General features: G+C 42.3%; 1 pseudogene; it reads right to left on the reverse strand.

The window, feature by feature from the left end:
- Positions 1 to 11,577: 11,577 nt before the first annotated feature.
- On the reverse strand, positions 11,578 to 16,463 carry LOC147975223 (uncharacterized; annotated as a pseudogene).
- Between the last annotated feature and the right edge of the window lie 2,962 nt (positions 16,464 to 19,425).

The raw sequence follows: 19,425 nt of genomic DNA on the forward strand, positions 1-19,425 counted from the left end.
GACTTGGCGTAGATCTACCCGGCAACGGCACCAGAAATCCTTCTTGCTACCTCTTGAGCACTGCTTTGGTTTCCCTTGAAGAGGAAAGGGTAATGTAGCAAAGTAGCGTAAGTATTTCCCTCAGTTTTTGAGAACCAAGTTATCAATCCAGTAGGAGACCACGCACGAGTCACCTCGTACCTACACAAACAAATAAGAACCTCGCAACCAACGCGATAAAGGAGTTGTCAATCCCTTCACGGCCACTTGCAAGAGTGAGATCTGATAGAGATGATAATAATAAGATAAATATTTTTGGTATTTTATGATATAGATTGAAAGTAAAAATTGCAAAATAAAGTAGATTGGAAACTTGTATGATGGAGAATAGACCCGGGGGCCATAGGTTTCACAAGTGTCTTCTCTCAAGATAGCATAAGTATTACGGTGGGTGAACAAATTACTGTCGAGCAATTGATAGAAAAGCGAATAATTATGAGAATATCTAGGCATGATCATGTATATAGGCATCACGTCCGTGACAAGTAGACCAAAACGATTCTGCATCTACTACTATTACTCCACACATCGACCGCTATCCAGCATGCATCTAGAGTATTAAGTTCATAAGAACAGAGTAACGCCTTAAGCAAGATGACATGATGTAGAGGGATAAACTCATGCAATATGATATAAACCCCATATTTTTATCCTCGATGGCAACAGTACAATACGTGTCGTTTCCCTTACTATCACTGGGATCGAGCACCGCAAGATTGAACCCAAAGCTAAGAACTTCTCCTATTGCAAGAAAGATCAATCTAGTAGGCCAAACCAAACTGATAATTCGAAGAGACTTGCAAAGATAAACCAATCATACATAAACGAATTCAAAGAAGATTCAAATATTGTTCATAGATAGACTTGATCATAAACCCACAATTCACCGGATCTCGACAAACACACCGCAAAAGAAGATTACATGAAATATATCTCCAAGAGAATCGAGGAGAACTTTGTATTGAGATCCAAAGAGAGAGAAGAAGCCATCTAGCTACTAGCTATGGACCCGAAGGTCTGAAGTAAACTACTCACACATCACTGGAGAGGCCATGGAGTTGATGTAGAGGCCCTCCGTGATCAATGCCCCCTCTGGCGGAGCTCTAGAAAAGGCCCCAAGATGGGATCTCTTGGGTATAGAAGGTTGAGGCAGTGGAACTTGGTTTTCGTGGTGCTCCCGGATGTTTGCGGGGTACATAGATATATATAGGAGGAAGAAGTAGGTCGGTGGAGCAACGAGGGGCCCACGAGGGTGGAGGGCGCGCCCCCTGCCTAGTGGCCTCCTTCATTGTTTCTTGATGTCGACTCCAAGTCTCCTGGATCACGTTTGTTCCAAAAATAACGCTCCCGAAGGTTTCATTCCATTTGGACTCCGTTTGATATTCCTTTTTGGCGAAACACTAAAATAGGCAAAAAACAGCAATTTGGGTTGGGCCTCCGGTTAATAGGTTAGTCCCAAAAATAATATAAAAGTGTAAAATAAAGCCCATTAACATCCGAAACATATAATATAATAGCATGGAGCAATCAAAAATTATAGATACATTGGAGACGTATCAGTAGACACTTCTTGAATACTGTTAATGCTAAGATAGACTGCAAAAAGGATATTGTTTATGTTGGTTTAGGGGATATGTCTCATGATTTTAATGTTGCGAAATTTTGTAGACAACCTCATGATAAAGAATTGCCTAGTAAAGATGAAATTATTGGTCTTGCTTCTATTGTCGTGCCTCCTAATGATCATTTAGAACAATATTTGCTAGACTATGAAAATGATATGTTTATGAATGAAAGAAGGGAAATAGATGAAGTATTCTTTAAACAGGGACCTATTTTGAAGCACAACTTTCCTGTTGAAATTCTAGGGGATCCTCCTCCACCCAAGTGTAATCCCGTGTTTGAGCTTAAACCATTACCTGATACTCTTAAATATGCTTATCTTGATGAAAAGAAGATATATCCTATTATTATCAGTGCTAACCTTTCAGAGCGGGAAGAAGAGAAATTATTGAAAACACTGAAGAAGCACCGTGCTGTTATCGGATATACTCTTGATGATCTTAAGGGCATTAGTCCCACTCTATGCCGGCACAAAATAAAATTGGAGAAAGACGCTAAACCGGTTGTTGATCACCAACGACGGTTAAATCCTAAGATGAAAGAAGTGGTAAGAAATGAAATACTAAAGCTTCTAGAGGCAGGTATAATTTATCATGTTGCTGATAGTCAGTGGGTAAGTCCTGTCCATTGTGTCCCTAAGAAGGGAGGCATTACTGTTGTTCCTAATGATAAAGATGAATTGATCCCACAAAGAATTGTTACAGGTTATAGAATGGTAATTTATTTCCGCAAATTAAATAAAGCTACTAGAAAGGATCATTACCCTTTACCTTTTATTGATCAAATGCTAGAAATATTATCCAAACATACACATTTTTCCTTTCTAGATGGTTATTCTGGTTTCTCTCAAATACCTGTGTCGAAAGAGGATCAGGAAAAGACCACTTTTACTTGCCCTCGAAGGAAATATGCCCTAGAGGCAATAATAAAGTTGTTATTTATATTTCCTTATATCATGATAAATGTTTATTATTCATGCTAGAATTGCATTAACCGGAAAATTAGTACATGTGTGAATACATAGACAAACATATTGTCACTAGTTTGCCTCTACTTGACTAGCTCGTTGAATCAATGATGGTTATGTTTCCTAACCATAGACGTGAGTTGTCATTTTATTAACGGGATCACATCATTAGAAAATGATGTGATTGACTTGACCCATCTGTTAGCTTAGCATGATGATCGTTTAGTTTGTTGCTTTTGCTTTCTCCATAACTATACATGTTCCTATGACTATGAGATCATGGAACTCCCGAATACCGGAGGAACACTTTGTGTGCTACCAAACGTCACAACATACTTGGGTGATTATAAAGGTGCTCTACAGGTGTCTCCGATGGTGTTTGTTGAGTTGGCATGGATCGAGATTAGGATTTGTCACTCCGATTGTCGGAGAGGTATCTCTGGGCCCTCTCGGTAATGCACATCACTATAAGCCTTGCAAGCAATGTGACTAATGAGTTAGTTACGGGATGTTGCATTACGGAACGAGTAAAGAGACTTGCCGGTAACGAGATTGAACTAGGTATTGAGGTACCAATGATCGAATCTCGGGAAAGTAACATACCGATGACAAAGGGAACAACGTATACCATTATGTTGTTTGACCGATAAAGATCTTCGTAGAATATGTAGGAACCAATATGAGCATCCAGGTTCTGCTATTGGTTATTGACCATAGATGAGTCTCGGTCATGTCTACATAGTTCTCGAACCATAGGGTCCACACGCTTAACGTTCGGTGACGGTCGGTATTACGAGTTTATGTGTTTTGATGTACCGAAGGTAGTTCGGAGTCCCGGATTTGATCACGGACATGATGAGGAGTCTTGAAATGGTTGATATGTAAAGATCGATATATTGGAAGCCTATATTTGGACATCGGAATGGTTCCGAGTGGTTCGGGCATTTTTCCGAAGTACCAGGAGGTTACCGGAACCCCACGGGGAGTATATGGGCCTTATTGGGCCTTAGTGGAATAGAGGAGAGCGAAAGGAAAAGAGGGAGGCGCGCCCCCAAGCCCAATCCGATTTGGGAGGGGGGCCGGCCCCCCTTTCCTTCCTCCCTCTCTCCTCCTTCCTTCCTCTCCTACTCCTACTTGGAAGCGCACCAACTTCTACTAGGAAAGGGGGAATCCTACTCTCGGAGGGAGTAGGACTCCCCTAGGGCGCGCCATAGAGAGGGCCGGCCCTCCCCCTCCTCCACTCCTTTATATACGGGGGAGGGGTCACCCTATGGGCACACAAGTTGATCAGTTGATCTTTTAGCCGTGTGCGGTGCCCTCCTCCACCATAATCCACCTCGGTTATATCTTAGCGGTGCTTAGGCGAAGCCCTGTTCCAATAGCAACATCATCACCGTCATCACACCGTCGTGCTGACGGAACTCTCCCATGAAGCTCTACTGGATCGTGAGTTTGCGGGACGTCACCGAGCTGAACGTATGTAGATCGCGGAGGTGCTGTACGTTCGGTACTAGGATCGGTCGATCGTGAAGACGTACGACTACATCAACCGCATTGTCCTAACGCTTCCGCTTACGGTCTACGAGGGTACGTAGACGATACTCTCCCCTCTCGTTGCTATACATCACCATGATCTTGCGTGTGCGTAGGAATTTTTTGAAATTACTGCGTTCCCCAACAATGGCATCCGAGCCAGGTTTATGCATAGATGTTATATGCACGAGTAGAACACAAAGGAGTTGTGGGCATGGGTATATACATATTGCTTTCCGTCACTAGTTGATTCTTGATTCAGCGGCATTATTGGATGAAGCGGCCCAGACCGACATTACGCGTATGCTTACGCGAGACTGGTTCTACAGACGTGCTTCGCACACAGGTGGCTAGTGGGTGTCTGTTTCTCCAGCTTTAGTAGAATCGGATTCAATGAACAGGGTTCTTTCTGAAGATCAAAAAGCAATCACTATACCGCATTGTGGTTTTTGATGCGTACGTAAGAATGGTTCTTGCTCAGCCCGTAGCAGCCACGTAAAACTTGCAACAACAAAGTAGAGGAAGTCTAACTTGTTTGTGCAGGGCATGTTGTGATGTGATAAGGTCAAGACATGATGCTAAATTTTATTGTATGAGATGATCATGTTTTGTAACACCATTATTGGCAACTGGCAGGAGCCCTATGGTTGTCGCTTTATTGTATGAAATTCAATCGCCATGTAATTGCTTTACTTTGTCACTAAGCGGTAGCGATAGTCATGGAGGCAATAGTTGGCGTGACAACAACGATGCTTCGATGGAGATCAAGGTGTCAAGCCGGTGATGATGGTGATCATGACGGTGCTTTGGAGATGGAGATCATAGGCACAAGATGATGATGGCCATAGCATATCACTTATATTGATTGCATGTGATGTTTATCCTTTATGCATCTTATTTTGCTCAGTTCGACAGTAGCATTATAAGATGATCTCTCACTAAATTTCAAGATATAAGTGTTCTCCCTGAGTATGCACTGTTGCTACAGCTCGTCGTGCCGAGACACCACGTGATGATTGGGTGTGATAAGCTCTACGTTCACATACAATGGGTGCAAGCCAGTTTTGCACACACAGAATACTCGGGTTAAACTTGACGAGCCTAGCATATGTAGATATGGCCTCGGAACACTGGAGACCGAAAGGTCGAGCGTGGATCATATAGTAGATATGATCAACATAGTGATGTTCACCATTGAAAACTACTCCATCTCACGTGATGATCGGACATGGTTTAGTTGATTTGGATCACGTGATCACTTAGATGATTAGAGAGATATCTATCTAAGTGGGAGTTCTTAAGTAATTTGATTAATTGAACTTTAATTTATCATGAACTTAGTACCTGATAGTATTTTGCATGTCTATGTTGTTGTAGATAGATGGCCCGCACTGTTGTTCCGTTGAATTTTAATGCGTTCCTGGAGAAAGGTAAGTTGAAAGATGATGGTAGCAATTACATGGACTGGGTCCTTAACTTGAGGATTATCCTCATTGCTGCATAGAAGAATTACATCCTGGAAGCACCGCTAGGTGACAAACCCGCTGCAGGAGCAACACCAGATGTTATGAACACCTGGCAGAGCAAAGCTGATGACTACTCGATAGTTCAGTGTTCCATGCTTTACGGCTTAGAATAGGGACTTCAACGACATTTTGAACGTCATGGAGCATATGAGATGTTCCAGGAGTTGAAGTTAATATTTCAAGCAAATGCCCGGATTGAGAGATATGAAGTCTCCAATAAGTTCTACAGTTGTAAGATGGAGGAGAATAGTTATGTCAGTGAACATATACTCAGAATGTTTTGGTACCACAACCACCTGACTCAACTGGGAGTTAATCTTCCTGATGATAGTGTCATTAACATAGTTCTTCAATCACTGCCACCAAGCTACAACAGCTTTGTGATGAACTATAATATGCAAGGGATGGATAAGACAATTCCTGAGCTCTTCGCAATGCTAAAGGCCGCGGAGGTAGAAATCAAGAAGGAGCATCAAGTGTTGATGGTCAACAAGACCACCAGTTTCAAGAAAAAGGGTAAAGGGAAGAAGGGGAAATTCAAGAAGAATAGCAAGCCAGTTGCTTCTCAAGTGAAGAAAGCCAAGTCTGGACCTAAGCCTGAGACTGAGTGCTTCTACTTTAAAGGAACTGGTCACTGGAAGCGGAACTACCTCAAGTATTTGGTGGATAAGAAGGATGGCAAAGTGAAAGGTATATTTGATATACATGTTATTGATGTGTACCTTACTAATGCTCGCAGTAGTGCCTGGGTATTTGATACTGGTTCAGTTGCTAACATTTGCAACTCGAAACAGGGGCTACAGATTAAGCGAAGATTGGCTAAGGACGAGGTGATGATGCGCATGGGAAATGGTTCCAAGTTCGATGTGATCACCGTCGGCACGCTACCTCTACATCTACCTTCGGGATTAGTTTTAGACCTGAATAATTGTTATTTGGTGCCAGTGTTGAGCATGAACATTATATTTGGATCTTGTTTGATGTGAAACGGTTATTCATTTAAATCAGAGAATAATGGTTGTTCTACTTATATGAATAATATCTTTTATGGTCATGCACCCTTGATGAGTGGTCTATTTTTACTAAATCTTGATAGTAGTGATACACATGTTCATAGTATTGAAGCCAAAAGATGCAGAGTTGATAATGATAGTGCAACTTATTTGTGGCACTGCCGTTTAGGTCATATTGGTGTAAAGCGCATGAAGAAACTCCATTCTAATGGACTTTTGGAATCACTCGATTATGAATCACTTGGTACTTGCGAACCATGCCTCATGGGCAAGATGACTAAAACTCTGTTCTCCGGAACAATGGAACGAGCAACAGAGTTATTGGAAATCATACATACTAATGTGTGTGGTCCAATGAACATTGAAGCTCACGGAGGGTATTGTTATTTTCTCACCTTCACAAATGATTTGAGAAGATATGGGTATATCTACTTAATGAAGCATAAGTCTGAAACATTTGAAAAGTTCAAAGAATTTCAAAGTGAAGTGGAAAATCATCGTAACAAGAAAATCAAGTTCTTACGATCTGATCATGGAGGCGAATATTTGATTTATGGGTTTGGACTTCATTTGAAACAATGCAGAATAGTTTCGCAACTCACGCCACCTGGAACACCATAGCGTAATGGTGTGTCCGAACGTCGTAATCGTACTTTACTAGATATGGTGCGATCTATGATGTCTATCACTGATTTACCGCTGTCGTTTTGGGGTTACGCTTTAGAGACAGCTGCATTCCCCTTAAATAGGGCATCATCTAAATCCGTTGAGATGACACCTTATGAACTGTGCTTTGGCAAGAAACCCAAGTTGTTGTTTCTTAAAGTTTGGGGCTGCGATGCTTATGTGAAAAAACTTCAACCTGATAAGCTCGAATCCAAATCGGAGAAATGTGTCTTCATAGGATACTCAAAGGAATACATGCCTACATTACATTGATGAACTGGAGCTAGTTCTGTGTCACCCTAGGTTATGACTGTTACATGATCGACCGCATCCGGCATAATTCTCTATCACCGATCCATTGCCTATGAGCATTCCATATATCGTTCTTCGTTTATTTACTTTTCCATTGCTATTGTTACAATCACTATAAAACACCAAAAGTATTACTTTTGCTACTGTTACCTTTTACCACCGTTACCACTACTATCATATTATTTTGCTACTAAATACTTTGCTGCAGATATTAAGTTATCCAGGTGTGGTTGAATTGACAACTCAATTGCTAATACTTGAGAGTATTCTTTGGCTCCCCTTGTGTCGAATCAATAAATTTGGGTTGAATACTCTACCCTCGAAAATTGTTGCGATCCACTATACTTGTGGGTTATCAAGACTATTTTCTGGCGCCGTTGCCGGGGAGCATAGCTCTATTCTTTGAGTCACTTGGGATTTATATCTGCTTATCATTATGAAGAACTTGAAAGATCCAAGAACCAAGATTTATCCCTCAACTACGAGGGGAGGTAAGGAACTGCCATCTAGCTCTGCACTTAATTCACCTTCTGTTTTGAGTAAGCTTGCGACACCTAAACCTACTTATGCTATTAATTCTGATATGTCACATGTTATTGATGATGCCACTTCTGCTATGCATGATACTTATGATGAAACTACTTCTATGTTTGATACTACTGTGCCACTTGGTGAATTTCTTGATGAACAACTTGCTAGGACTAGAGAGAATGAAATTATTGAAACTGATACTATTGATGAAAGTGTTGATGAAGATTCTCCCCCTAGATATGAATTACATGTTGTTCCTGAGGGTTATGTTATGGATGAAGAAACTGCTAGAGACTTTCTTGCTTGCAATGATAGAAGTGATCTTAAGAAATTATTAGTTAAGCTTAAAGAAAAGTCTTTGAAAGCTAGAATGAAATATGACCCTGCTTATGCTACTTCACCTATCTTTGTTACTGATAAGGATTATGAATTCTATGTTGATCCCGAGATAATTACTTTGGTTGAATCTGATCCTTTTTATGGCTATGAATCTGAAACTGTTGTGGCACATCTTACGAAATTAAATGATATAGCTACCCTGTTCACTAATGATGAGAAAACTCGCTATTATTAGATCCTTAAATTATTTCCTTTCTCATTAAAAGGTGATGCTAAGATATGGTTCAATTCTCTTGATCCTGGTTGTGTGTGTAGTCCCCAGGATATGATTAATTACTTCTCTGCTAAATATTTCCCCGCTCATAAGAAACAAGCTGCTTTAAGGGAAATATATAATTTTGTGCAAATTGAAGAAGAGAGTCTCCCACAAGCTTGGGGGAGGCTTCTCCGATTACTTAATTCTTTGCCTGATCATCCTCTCAAGAAAAATGAAATACTTGATATCTTTTATAATGGACTAACCGATGCCTCCAGAGATTACCTGGATAGTTGTGCTGGTTGTGTTTTCAGGGAAAGAACTGTTGATCAAGATGAAATTCTATTGAATAATATGTTGAGTAATGAAAACAATTGGACACTTCCTGAACCAACTCCTAGGACAACTCCGAAAAAAGGGGTATTCTATTTCTCAGTCCTGAAGATATGCAAGAGACAAAGAAATCTATGAAAGAAAAAGGTATTGGAGCTAAAGATGTTAAGAATTTACCTCCTATTGAAGAAATACATGGTCTTAATTTATTGCCTGTTGAAGAAATACATGGTTGTAGCGACCAGACCTCAAATGGTCCAATCTCTATGCTCAAGTGTCATCCCTGGATCAGTAATGCAGACACCACACAATACTTGAAGGATTAATAACAGAGTAGCAATCACACACTTATTACAACAAATATGGCTTAAGGCCATCTAATATCGATAACAGCGGAAGGCTTGGAAGATAAGTGAGTCCATCAACTCCAACGGTATCACTGAGTATAGAACCATGACCTAAAAGCACCTTACTCGTCGTCCGAAAAGTCTGCAACATTAACGTTGCAGCCCGAAACGGGTCAGCACATGGAATATGCTGGCAATGTAACACATAGAGAGCAATAAAAGAATAAGGCTATTCTATATGCGTATTTGGCTGGTGGAAAGCTCTATGGTTACAGTTTTGCGTAAAGCCAATTTTCCCTACTACAAAGGAATACATTTTATTTAACTATCATGGTAGTTATTAAACATTGAGAGTGTAGGCACGCTCTCAATCCCAATTAAGCATCATCATTAAAACCCAACAAAATTAATTTAGAGTAACATGATGATGTTCACATGATAATCCAGGTACTAGATACTCAAGATGACCATAACCGGGGACACGGCTAACCATGATTAGTTTATACACTCTGCAGAGGTTTGCGCACTTTTCCCCACAAGACTCGATCTCCTCCGTTGGGAATCTCGCACTACATGGTGTTTGAGAAACGGATAACCGAGACATAGTCTTTCAGAAGCGCTAGCACCTTATGAATGGGTAGATCGTACCAACCTACATCCCCTACATCTTCTAGTCTACCACTATAAGAGTTCGCACGACTTAGTCAACTATGCTAGAGCCCATAATAGCTTGTGGCTGCACACGGAAGTTTCTAGCATGAATAATCTCATGATCCCTTTGGGCCTGGGTGGCGGTCCAAAATAAAAACAGGCAATCGCTGGAATATCCAGGTGCCTCAATCCACCCAGATGTGTATTTAAGTTGCCACCTTAGATAAACCATTAATTTAACAATCTCACATCTGTCATGGATACACTCACCCAATCCACCTCTACTAGCAAAACATGGCATAATAAGCAAACGTAGAAGTAACTCCCAAAGGTTTGATGATAAACACGTAATAGGTACTACCTCAACTACTTCCCAAACCAACAATTTAATTAGATCCTAAACATGCAATGGTGTGAGGATTGATCTAATGCAATAAAACTGGGTAGTAGGAGGTATGATCAAAGTGTTACTTCCCTTGCTGCTGATCCGGGAAACCTAGCGATTCGAAGTAGCAAGCGGCGCACTCCGGGTACTCTATCGCAAACAAACAAGCATACAATAAGTACTCAACTAATGCAAAGGTAAAACTCGAATAAAAGATCTAACCAGAAAGTTCAACTTAAGAACTCCGATTGGCAAAAAGAATCAAACCGAACGAAGCAACGAAAGACCAATGGCAAAAGAACTAAGCTTCCTTTACTAATCTGAAACTAGGGTAAATTTTACTAAGGCAAAAACTTGTTTGAGTTGGTTAAACGGAAAGAGGGTTTCGAGACGAAACTCCAGGCGCTTGAATCGCCTGATTGCGACAAACGAGTGAAAAGTTAAACTAAAACGAACATCGGATCAGAAATCGTGATCAGAAAAATCGCGGGTTTAATCCGAGAAAGAGAAATACGACGAATAGGAACGTTCGTTAACAGGAACTAACTGATGAACGCGTTCGTTAAAATGAACGGACGAGCGAACGCTCGCTAAATAAATAAACCGGAGAAAAACCCGATCTATTTAAAAAAATGAAAACTACGGTTTTAAAAAGAACCGAAACGGATTTTTCTCAAAAACCGGGCGGCGGCTACCTCGGCTCGGGGCTCCGGCGGGCGGCGGGTGGTGCGGGGCAGCAGCTCCGACGTGGCAGCGGGCGGCGCGGGACGGCGCGGCGGCGGCGGCAGGCGGCTCGGGCGGCGTGCGGCGGCGGCGCTGGAGGCGTGGGATGGCGGCGGCGGTGTGGGCTGCAGGGGGCGGCGGCGGTTATAAAGGGGGCGGGGAGAGTCGACTTGGGGGAGGGGTCGGCCTCGGGAGGCGGAGTCCTCCCCGGACTCGGGCGGCGGCGGCGCTGGTCGGGACTCCTGTCCCAACCCGGCGAGAGGCGGCGGCGGGCGGCTGGGCCGGCCTGCTCGGCTGGGCCCTTGGCCCGGTCGGGCTCGGGGTCTCGTTTTTTTAAACAATATCGCTGTAACTAAAAAAATCTAGAAAAATAAATAAAAATCTAAAAATGCCAAAATAAATTGTCTCCGTCCAAATAAAATATTTAGAACAAGATGAACACTTTCTTGGCTCTAAATGAAATTTTTGAAAATGTGCAATTTTTCCTAAATTCAAATAAAATAGCAAATAAAACCAAAATAAAATCTTATTTGATTTTTTATTTAAACCCTCAATATTTCTTTATTTTGGGAAAGTCATTTTATTCCCTCTCTCATAATTTTTATAATGGAAATAATGGAAGATGAAATAAATAAAATCAAATGATCCTATTTTCAAAATTTGAGAAAACTCAAATATGAAAATAAAGAAATCCCCAACTCTCTCCGAGGGTCCTTGAGTTTCCTAGAATTTCTAGGATCAACCAAAATGCGATGAAATATGATATGTAATGATGATCTAGTGTATAACATACCAAATTGGAAATTTGGGATGTTACAAACCTACCCTCCTAAAGATGAATCTCGCCCTCGAGATTCGGGTTGGCTAGAAAATAGGTGAGGGTGGTCCTTCAGCAAATCTTCCTCTCGTTCCTAGGTGGCTTCATCTTCCATGTGGTGGCTCCACTGAACTTTGCAAAACTTGATAACTTTGGTGCGGGTGACTCGGCTGGCATACTCAAGAATCTTGACTGGTTTCTCCTCATAGGTCAAATCACTGTCCAACTGAATCGCTTCCAGCGGCACTGTATCTCTCAGCGGTATATCAGCCATCTCTGCGTGGCACTTCTTCAACTGGGAAACATGGAACACGTCGTGAACTCCTGACAATCCTTCGGGCAATTTCAACTTGTAGGCTACTTCTCCCATACGCTCCAAAACTTTGTATGGTCCTACAAAACGTGGCGCTAATTTTCCCTTAACTCCAAAGCGCTTAACTCCTCGAAGGGGAGATACTCGAAGGTAAACTCGGTCTCCGACTTCGTAAACTGTCTCCTTGCGTTTTGAATCTGCGTAGCTCTTCTGTCTGGACTGGGCTACCTTGAGCCTATCGTGAATCAATTTTACTTTCTGTTCAGACTCCTTAATCAGATCCGGTCCAAACAACTGACGGTCTCCAACTTCATCCCATGACAACGGGGTCCTGCACCTCCTTCCGTACAAAGCTTTGAAAGGGGCCATCTTCAAACTGGATTGATAGTTGTTGTTATAGGAGAACTCCGCGTATGGCAAATTCTCGTCCCAACTAGATCCGTAATCTAGCGCACAAGCTCTCAGCATATCCTCCAAAATCTGATTGACTCTCTCGGTCTGTCCATCTATCTGCGGATGAAAAGCTGTACTGAACTCCAGCCTGGTACCCAAAGTTTCATGCAACTGATTCCAGAACTTTGAGGTAAACTGGGTTCCTCTATCTGACACAATGCTCCTTGGAACTCCATGCAGACATACGATCCTGGTCATGTATATCTTTGCCAACTTTGCACTGGTATAGGTAGTCTTTACTGGAATGAAATCACCTACCTTTGTCAAACGATCGACTACAACCCAAATCGAGTCATAGCCTGAACGATTTCTGGGTAATCCTGTGATAAAATCCATGCCTAGCTTATCCCACTTCCATTCAGGTATCGGCAATGGCTGTAGCAATCCTGCTGGCTTCTAATGCTCTGCCTTTACTCTCTGACATACATCGCAAACTGCTACATACTCCACAATATCCTTCTTCATTCTGGTCCACCAGAAAATATCCTTCAGATCCAGATACATCTTAGTATTTCCTGGGTGAATCGAATAGGGTGAATCATGGGCCTCTTGCAGAATTAACTTCCCGATCTCCGAATCATTAGGCACATAAACGCGGTCTTAAAACCATCAGGTACCGTTCTCATCCTCACGAAATCCTTTAGCTTTTCCTTTGCTCATTTTCTCCTTAATAGAGGCAATCTCCTTGTCAGTCTTCTGGGCTTCTCTGATCTTATCCATCAAAGTAGACTAAATCTCCAATGCGGCTACATAGCCTCTCGGAACTATTTCCAAACATAGCTCACGAAGATTTTTGGCTAACTCCCTTGGTAAATCTCCCGTCATTAAGGTGTTGGCATGACTTTTACGGCTCAACGCGTCAGCTACTACGTTAGCCTTTCCAGGGTGATAATGCAACCTCATGTCATAATCCTTGATGAGCTCCAACCATCTCCTTTGCGTGAGATTCAACTCCTTCTGCGTGAAGATATACTTCAAACTCTTGTAATCCGTGTACACCTCACAATGATTTCCAATGAGAAAATGTCTCCAAGTCTTCAATGCATGCACTACGGCTGCTAACTCCAAACCATGCGTAGCATAATTAAACTCATGAGGCTTAAGTTTTCGTGAGGCATAGGAAACAAATCTTCCTTCCTGCATAAGCACTGCTCCCAGTCCTCGACGTGAAGCGTCGCAATACACCTCATAATCCTTGGTCTGATCTGGCAAAATCAACATTGGTGATGTAACCAAACGTTTCTTCAACTCCTGGAAACTAGTCTCACATTCCTCGGTCCATATGAACTTTGTATCCTTCTTCAAAAACTCCATCATAGGTTTTGCAATCTTCGAGAAATTTTCAATGAATCTCCGGTAGTATCCTGCAAGTCCAAGAAAACTTCGGATCTCTCCAACTGTTGTTGGTGCTTCCCAATTTGTCACAGTGTCAACCTTATTGGGATCTACTACTATACCTTCTCCAGATATAACGTGTCCGAGAAATCCAACTTCCTTCAACCAAAACTCACATTTGCTAAACTTGGCATACAACCGATGCTCTCTGAGCTTACCAAGTACCAAACGCAAATGCTCCTTATGCTCCTCTTCATTCTTCGAGTAAACCAGGATATCATCAATGAACACTACGGCGAACTTATCCAGAAACTCCATAAACACTTTGTTCATCATGTTCATAAAATAAGCAAGTGCGTTAGTCAGACCAAATGACATAACGGTATACTCGTACAGCCCATACCTGGTGGTAAAAGCTGTCTTGGGTATATCCTGTTCTCAAATCTTCAACTGATGGTACCCTGATCGTAGATCGATCATGGAAAATACCTTAGCTCCTTGCAATCGATCAAACAGATCATTGATCATCGGTAGTGGGTACTTGTTCTTGATGGTTACTTCATTCAATCCTCGATAATCAACAACCATCCTTAATGAGCCATCCTTCTTCTCCACTAGAAGTACCGGCGATCCCCAAGGTGAAGGACTTGGGCGGATATATCCCTTATCAAGTAACTCCTTGATCTGCTTCTTAATCTCCACCAAATCCTTTTCGGGCATCCTATATGGTCTCTTAGATATTGGCCCTGTGCCTGGCAAAAGTTCAATCAAAAACTCAATATCTCTATCCAGTGGCATGCCTGGCAATTCTTCTAGAAATACATCAGGGAAATCTTTCACCACTGGTACTTCCTCCTGCACAACTCCTGTTAAGCAATTTACTTGAGTCCTTTTCGGCACATGCTGGGATACATACTTGATCCTTCTCCCTTCTGGGGTGGTAAGCAAAATTGACTTACTGGCACATTCAATGTTCCCTTCATACTTTGATAACCAATCCATGCCTAATATCACATCCAGGCCTTGGGATTCCAATACTATTAGGTCCGAGGGAAATACGTAGTTACCAATCCTTAATGGTAACTGATCACACCATAGACTAGCCATATACTCTGCTCCAGGCGAGGTTACTAACATGGGTGACCTAAGGGCTTGGGTTGGCAGTTTATACTTATCCACAAATCCCCTTGATATGTATGAATGTGATGCACCAGTATCAAAAAGAACGAGTGCAGTAAATGACTTAACCAAAAACTTACCTATGACTGCATCGGGCTGGGCTTCAACTTACTCCACATTTACGTGGTTCACCCGTCCCCTATTGAAAGGGTTCGGCTTCTTCCCAGAGCTTCCATTGTCATTTCCATTTTGGGCTTCAGGACATTCATTAGCATAATGTCCGGTCTTCTGGCACTTAAAGCAAGTGACTTGGCTCAGGTCTCTCTTGGCTGGGGTTGATGGGTTGGTGCGATTCTGGCCATTACTTCCTCCATTCCCATTCCCATTCTTGGTGCCATTGTGATTGTGCGAGCTACCTCCTCCATGGGTATGCTGAAAAAGTCCTCCCGGCCTAGGGGTAAATCGTGGCTTCTGCTGAGCTCCAAAATTGTACTTCCCTTGTCCATACTTCCTCTTACGGTTCTCAATCTGCTGCTGCTTCCCTTTAATCATAAGAGCACGATCTACCAACTCCTGGTAGTTGTTGAAGGTTGCTACCATCAACTATATGCTCAACTCATCATTCAGTCCTTCCAGAAACTTCTCCTGTTTAGCTGCATCTGTAGCAACGTCATCTGGGGCATAACGTGATAGCTTACTAAAATCCTCCACATACTGGCCAACTGTCCGTCCTCCTTGGCGCAAGTTGTGAAACTCTCGCTTCTTCATGGCCATAGCTCCTGTTGAAACATGGGCAGTACGGAAAGCCTGCTGGAACTGGTCCCATGTGACAGTGTCGACAGGGAAAGTGGCTGTGAAATTCTCCCACCATGATGCTACGGGTCCTTCAAGCTGATGTGCGGCAAACTTCACCTTTTCCGCATATGTGCATCCTGCCGTGGTCAACTCCCTAGCTGTCTTGCGGAGCCAATCATCTGCTACTATCGGTTCGGTGCTACTGGAAAACACCGGCGGATTCAGCCTAAGAAAACGGGCTAAGTGATCAACAGGCGGTGGTGGGTTGTTGTTGTTGTTCCCCTGATTTTGATTCTGGACTAGCAACTGCATCAATGTGTTCTGCTGCTGGATCAACTGAGTGAGCTCCGGTGGGAAGGTAAATTCGGGGTCACGTCTCGGGGGCATCTGAGGGTTTATAAAAGATGATATTTAAGAATAGAGAGGGGTCTAGAGAGAAAACACTACCCATATGCATATGAGGCAAAAACAAACAATTCACTTCATTCAATCAAGCAAGGGCATACAATCGATCTATCTATCGAAAAAGTGCTCGGACTACTATATTTACATCATGGACTACTACTACTGTTGGGGTGGTCTACGAGAAATATTCTTCGGTTGCAGACTCCATGATATCTGCTCCACCTTCATCAACATAGTCATCATCGCTATCATCTGGATCCGAGTCGATGTCGTCGATGATGATGTAGTCTTCCGGGTGAATCTCCTTGGGTTCTTCATCTTCTTCTACTGGTGTAGGGTCTCCCATAAATATTCCAATCTTCTTGATCAGATCGTCATTCTTCCCCACTAATACTTCGATTTCTTCTTCATAATCTTCGCGTGTAGCCTTGAGTTCTTCCTCTAGTTCCTTGATTCTTGTCCTCACCTTCTTTAGATCTATCATGTTGGCGCACATCTAGTTCTCCTGACGTCGAATGTGCTGGTTTAACTCCTGGATAAAAGCTGCAATTGATCTATCCTTCTTGGTGCTGATCATCTCCCATTGCTCATCTCGGCGTCCACAAATCTGGTAGATAGTATCCTTGAGATCACTGCGGTAAACTTCTCCAATGCGTCCCATGGCGATGTGAGCTGCCATGCTCTTTCCTAGACTCTAGGTTGGTGCATCAAAACAAAACTCTATGGGCTGAGTGATTGGCATGAACGTCCTTCCTGGAACTTGAACTTGAATCATCCAGCGCTCTTCTTCGGGTAAAGTGGCGTTGTAAGTCCCGGTGAAGCTTGGTACTCCTATGTTCAGGTATCTTATGACTTCCTTCAAATGACGTCCAAAGGGTGTATCTTCATCCGGTTGCGTGAACTTGTTCCTTGCATCCGCCATCCTAAAAGAGTAGAAAAGATGAGGAGTCAGAATGAGAAGAGTGAGTAGTGATCTAGGGTTTTAGCTTAGTGGTCATGTCCTACAGTCAGCGTGTGCTCTGATACCATCATGTAGCGACCAGACCTCAAACAGTCCAATCTCTGTGCTCAGGTGTCATCCCTGGATCAGTAATGCTGACACCACACAGTACTTGAAGGATTTATAACAGAGTAGCAATCACACACTTATTACATTGAGAGTCTCAAAAGAGAACTTATTACAATAAATATGGCTTAAGGCCATCTAATAACGATAACAGCGGAAGGCTTGGAAGATAAGTGAGTCCATCAACTCCAACGGCATCATTGAGTATAGAACCACGACCTAAAAGCACCTTACTCGTCGTCTGAAAAGTCTGCAACATTAACGTTGCAGCCCGAAACGGGTCAGCACATGGAATATGCTGGCAATGTAACACATAGAGAGAAATAAAAGAATAAGGCTATTCTATATGCATATTTGGCTGGTGGAAAGCTCTATGGTTACAGTTTTGCGTAAAGCCAATTTTTCCCTACTACAAAGGAATAAATTTTATTTAACTATCATGGTAGTTGTTAAACATTGAGAGTGTAGACACGCTCTCAATCCTAATTAAGCATCATCATTAAAACCCAACAAAATTAATTTAGAGTAACATGATGAGATTCACATGATAATCCAGATACTAGATATTCAAGATGTCCATAACCGGGGACACGGCTAACCATGATTAGTTTATACACTCTGCAGAGGTTTGCGCACTTTTCCCCACAAGACTCGATCTCCTCCGTTGGAAATCTCGCACTACATGGTGTTTGAGAAACGGATGACCGAGACATAGTCTTTCAGAAGCGCTAGCACCTTACGAACGGGTAGACCGTACCAACATACATCCCCTACATCTGCTAGTCTACCACTGTAAGAGTTCGCACGACTTAGTCAACTATGCTAGAGCCCATAATAGCTTGTGGCTGCACACGAAAGTTTCTAGCATGAATAATCTCATGATCCCTTTGGGCCTGGGTCGCGGTCCAAAAGAAAAAAAGGCAATCGCTAGAATATCCAGGTGCCTCAATCCACCCAGAGGTGTATTTAAGTTGCCACCTTAGATAAACCATTAATTTAAGAATCTCACATATGTCATGGATACACTCACCCAATCCATGTCTACTAGCATAGCATGGCATAATAAGCAAACGTAGAAGTAACTCCCAAAGGTTTGATGATAAAAAGGTAATCAGTACTACCTCAACTACTTCCCAAACCCACAATTTAATTAGATCCTAAACATGCAATGGTGTGAGGATTGATCTAATGCAATAAAACTGGGTAGTAGGAGGTATGATCAAAGTGTTACTTGCCTTGCTGCTGATCCGGGAAACCTAGCGATTCGAAGTAGCAAGCGGCGCACTCCGGGTACTCTATCGCAAACAAAGAAGCATACAATAAGTACTCAACTAATGCACAAGTAAAACTTGAATAAAAGATCTAACCAGAAAGTTCAACTTAAGAACTCCGGTTGGCAAAAAGAATCAAACCGAACGAAGCAACGAAAGACCAACGGCAAAAGAAATAAGCTTTGTTTACTAATCTAAAACTAGGGCAAATTTAACTGAGGCAAAAACTTGTTTGAGTTGGTTAAACAGAAAGAGGGTTTTGAGACGAAACTCCAGGCGCTTGAATCGCCTGATTGCAACAAACGAGCGAAAAGTTAAACTAAAACGAACATCGGATCAGAAATCGCAATCAGAAAAACCGCGGGTTTAATCCGAGAAAAAGAAATACGACGAACAGGTTAACGAAAGAACGTTCGTTAATAGGAACTAAACGATGAACGCGTTCGTTAAAACGAACGGACGAGCGAACGCTCGCTAAATAAATAAACCAAAGAAAAACCGATCTATTTAAAAAACGAAAACTAGGGTTTTCAAAAAAAACCAAAACGGCTTTTTCTCAAAAACCGGGCGGCGGCTACCTAGGCTCGGGGCTCCGGCGAGGCTCCGG

The sequence above is a fragment of the Triticum urartu genome, chromosome 4A (genome assembly GCF_056163025.1).
Source record: "Triticum urartu cultivar PI428250 chromosome 4A, HENAU_Tu73, whole genome shotgun sequence".
Classification (NCBI taxonomy): domain Eukaryota; kingdom Viridiplantae; phylum Streptophyta; class Magnoliopsida; order Poales; family Poaceae; genus Triticum; species Triticum urartu.